Below are 4,949 nucleotides of genomic sequence, written 5' to 3'. Positions count from 1 at the left end.
TTCAGTAACCTCTCTCCCCCAGCACACTGTGTTACTGACTGTATCTGTACTGATGTAAATCCAGCTCCCTCACACTGTCACTCAGTAACCCCTCTCCCCCAGCACCCTGTGTTACTGACTGTATCTGTACAGGTGTTAATCCAGCTCCCTCACACTGTCACTCAGTAACCCCTCTCCCCCAGCACCCTGTGTTACTGACTGTATCTGTACTGATGTTAATCCAGCTCCCTCACACAGTCACTCAGTAACCCCTCTCCCCCAGCACCCTGTGTTACTAACTGTATCTGTACTGATGTTAATCCAGCTCCCTCACACTGTCACTCAGTAACCCATCTCCCCCAGCACCCTGTGTTACTGACTGTATCTGTACAGGTGTTAATCCAGCTCCCTCACACTGTCACTCTGTAACCCCTCTCACCCCAGCACCCTGTGTTACTGACTGTATCTGTACTGATGTTAATCCAGCTCCCTCACACTGTCACTCAGTAACCCCTCTCCCCCAGCAAACTGTGTTACTGACTGTATCTGTACTGATGATAATCCAGCTCCCTCACACTGTCACTCAGTAACCCCTCTCCCCCAGCACCCTGTGTTACTGACTGTATCTCTACTGATGTTAATCCAGCTCCCTCACACTGTCACTGAGTAACCCCTCTCACCCAGCACCCTGTGTTACTGACTGTATCTCCACTGATGTTAATCCAGTTCCCTCACACTGTCACTCAGTAACCCCTCTCCCCCAGCACCCTGTGTTACTGACTGTATCTGTACTGATGTTATTCCAGCTCCCTCACACTGTCACTCAGTAACCCCTCTCCCCCAGCACCCTGTGTTACTGACTGTATCTGTACTGATGTTAATCCAGCTCCCTCACACTCTCATTCAGTAACCTCTCTCCCCCAGCACACTGTGTTACTGACTGTATCTGTACTGATGTAAATCCAGCTCCCTCACACTCTCATTCAGTAACCTCTCTCCCCCAGCACACTGTGTTACTGATTGTATCTGTACTGATGTAAATCCAGCTCCCTCACACTGTCACTCAGTAACCCCTCTCCCCCAGCACCCTGTGTTACTGACTGTATCTGTACTGATGTTAATCCAGCTCCCTCACACTGTCACTCAGTAACCCCTCTCCCCCAGCACCCTGTGTTACTGACTGTATCTGTACTGATGTTAGTCCAGCTCCCTCACACAGTCACTCAGTAACCCCTCTCCCCCAGCACCCTGTGTTACTGACTGTATCTGTACTGATGTTAATCCAGCTCCCTCACACTGTCACTCAGTAACCCCTCTCCCCCAGCACCATGTGTTACTGACTGTATCTGTACAGGTGTTAATCCAGCTCCCTCACACTGTCACTCTGTAACCCCTCTCCCCCAGCAAACTGTGTTACTGACTGTATTTGTACTGATGATAATCCAACTCCCTCACACTGTCACTCAGTAACCCCTCTCCCCCAGCACCCTGTGTTACTGACTGTATCTGTACTGATGTTAATCCAGCTCCCTCACACTGTCACTCAGTAACCCCTCTCCCCCAGCACCCTTTCTTACTGACTGTATCTGTACTGATGTTAATCCAGCTCCCTCACACTGTCACTCAGTAACCCCTCTCCCCCCAGCACCCTGTGTTACTGACTGTATCTCTACTGATATTAATCCAGCTCCCTCACACTGTCACTCACTAACCCCTCTCCCCCAGCACCCTGTGTTACTGACTGTATCTCCACTGATGTTAATCCAGTTCCCTCACACTGTCACTCAGTAACCCCTCTCCCCCAGCACCCTGTGTTACTGACTGTATCTGTACTGATGTTAATCCAGCTCCCTCACACTGTCACTCAGTGACCACTCTCCCCCAGCACCCTGTGTTACTGACTGTGTCTCTAATGATGTTAATCCAGCTCCCTCACACTGCCACTCAGTAACCCCTCTCCCCCAGCACCCTGTGTTACTGACTGTATCTCTACTGATGTTAATCCAGCTCCCTCACACTGTCACTCAGTAACCCCTCTCCCCCAGCACCCTGTGTTACTGACTGTATCTCTACAGATGTTAATCCAGCTCCCTCACACTGTCACTCAGTAACACCTCTCCCCCAGCACCCTGTGTTACTGACTGTATCTCTCCTGATGTTAATCCAGCTCCCTCACACTGCCACTCAGTAACCCCTCTCCCCCAGCATCCTGTGTTACTGACTGTATCTCTACTGATGTTAATCCAGCTCCCTCACACTGTCACTCAGGAACCCCTCTCCCCCCAGCACCCTGTGTTACTGACTGTATCTGTACTGATGTTAATCCAGCTCCCTCACACTGTCACTCAGGAACCCCTCTCCCCCCAGCACCCTGTGTTACTGACTGTATCTGTACTGATGTTAATCCAGCTCCCTCACACTGTCACTCAGTAACCCCTCTCCCCCAGCACCCTGTGTTACTGACTGTATCTCTACTGATGTTAATCCAGCTCCCTCACACTGTCACTCAGTAACCCCTCTCCCCCAGCACCCTGTGTTACTGACTGTATCTCTACTGATGTTAATCCAGCTCCCTCACACTCTCATTCAGTAACCTCTCTCCCCCAGCACACTGTGTTACTGAATGTATCTGTACTGATGTAAATCCAGCTCCCTCACACTGTCACTCAGTAACCCCTCTCCCCCAGCACCCTGTGTTACTGACTGTATCTGTACTGATGTTAATCCAGCTCCCTCACACTGACACTCAGTAACCCCTCTCCCCCAGCACCCTGTGTTACTGACTTTATCTGTACTGATGTTAATCCAGCTCCCTCACACAGTCACTCAGTAACCCCTCTCCCCCAGCACCCTGTGTTACTGACAGTATCTGTACTGATGTTAATCCAGCTCCCTCACACTGTCACTCAGTAACCCATCTCCCCCAGCACCCTGTGTTACTGACTGTATCTGTATAGGTATTAATCCAGCTCCCTCACACTGTCACTCAGTAACCCCTCTCCCCCAGCACCCTGTGTTACTGACTGTATCTGTACTGATGTTAATCCAGCTCCCTCACACTGTCACTCAGTAACCCCTCTCCCCCCAGCACCCTGTGGTACTGAAAGTATCTCTACTGATGTTAATCCAGCTCCCACACACTGCCACTCAGTAACCCCTCTCCCCCAGCACCCTGTGTTACTGACTGTATCTCTACTGATGTTAATCCAGCTCCCTCACACTGTCACTCAGGAACCCCTCTCCCCCAGCACCCTGTGTTACTGACTGTATCTCTACTGATGTTATTCCAGCTCCCTCACACTGTCACTCAGTAACCCCTCGCCCCCAGCACCCTGTGTTACTGACTGTATCTCTACTGATGTTAATCCAGCTCCCTCACACTGTCACTCAGTAACCTCTCTCCCCCAGCACCCTGTGTTACTGACTGTATCTGTACTGATGTTAATCCAGCTCCCTCACACTGTCACTCAGTAACCCCTCTCCCCCAGCACCCTGTGTTACTGACTGTATCTGTACTGATGTTAATCCAGCTCCCCGACACTGTCACTCAGTAACCCCTCTCCCCCAGCACCCTGTGTTACTGACTGTATCTCTAATGATGTTAATCCAGCTCCCTCACACTGTCACTCAGGAACCCCTCTCCCCCAGCACCCTGTGTTACTGACTGTATCTCTACTGATGTTATTCCAGCTCCCTCACACTGTCACTCAGTAACCCCTCGCCCCCAGCACCCTGTGTTACTGACTGTATCTCTACTGATGTTAATCCAGCTCACTCACACTGTCACTCAGTAACCTCTCTCCCCCAGCACCCTGTGTTACTGACTGTATCTGTACTGATGTTAATCCAGCTCCCTCACACTGTCACTCAGTAACCCCTCTCCCCCAGCACCCTGTGTTACTGACTGTATCTGTACTGATGTTAATCCAGCTCCCCGACACTGTCACTCAGTAACCCCTCTCCCCCAGCACCCTGTGTTACTGACTGTATCTGTACTGATGTTAATCCAGCTCCCTCACACTCTCATTCAGTAACCTCTCTCCCCCAGCACACTGTGTTACTGACTGTATCTGTACTGATGTAAATCCAGCTCCCTCACACTCTCATTCAGTAACCTCTCTCCCCCAGCACACTGTGTTACTGATTGTATCTGTACTGATGTAAATCCAGCTCCCTCACACTGTCACTCAGTAACCCCTCTCCCCCAGCACCCTGTGTTACTGACTGTATCTGTACTGATGTTAATCCAGCTCCCTCACACTGTCACTCAGTAACCCCTCTCCCCCAGCACCCTGTGTTACTGACTGTATCTGTACTGATGTTAGTCCAGCTCCCTCACACAGTCACTCAGTAACCCCTCTCCCCCAGCACCCTGTGTTACTGACTGTATCTGTACTGATGTTAATCCAGCTCCCTCACACTGTCACTCAGTAACCCCTCTCCCCCAGCACCATGTGTTACTGACTGTATCTGTACAGGTGTTAATCCAGCTCCCTCACACTGTCACTCTGTAACCCCTCTCCCCCAGCAAACTGTGTTACTGACTGTATTTGTACTGATGATAATCCAACTCCCTCACACTGTCACTCAGTAACCCCTCTCCCCCAGCACCCTGTGTTACTGACTGTATCTGTACTGATGTTAATCCAGCTCCCTCACACTGTCACTCAGTAACCCCTCTCCCCCAGCACCCTTTCTTACTGACTGTATCTGTACTGATGTTAATCCAGCTCCCTCACACTGTCACTCAGTAACCCCTCTCCCCCCAGCACCCTGTGTTACTGACTGTATCTCTACTGATATTAATCCAGCTCCCTCACACTGTCACTCACTAACCCCTCTCCCCCAGCACCCTGTGTTACTGACTGTATCTCCACTGATGTTAATCCAGTTCCCTCACACTGTCACTCAGTAACCCCTCTCCCCCAGCACCCTGTGTTACTGACTGTATCTGTACTGATGTTAATCCA

This window comes from Mustelus asterias, unplaced genomic scaffold (assembly GCF_964213995.1).
Source record: "Mustelus asterias unplaced genomic scaffold, sMusAst1.hap1.1 HAP1_SCAFFOLD_444, whole genome shotgun sequence".
Taxonomy (NCBI): domain Eukaryota; kingdom Metazoa; phylum Chordata; class Chondrichthyes; order Carcharhiniformes; family Triakidae; genus Mustelus; species Mustelus asterias.
This window is presented reverse-complemented; position numbering follows the sequence as displayed.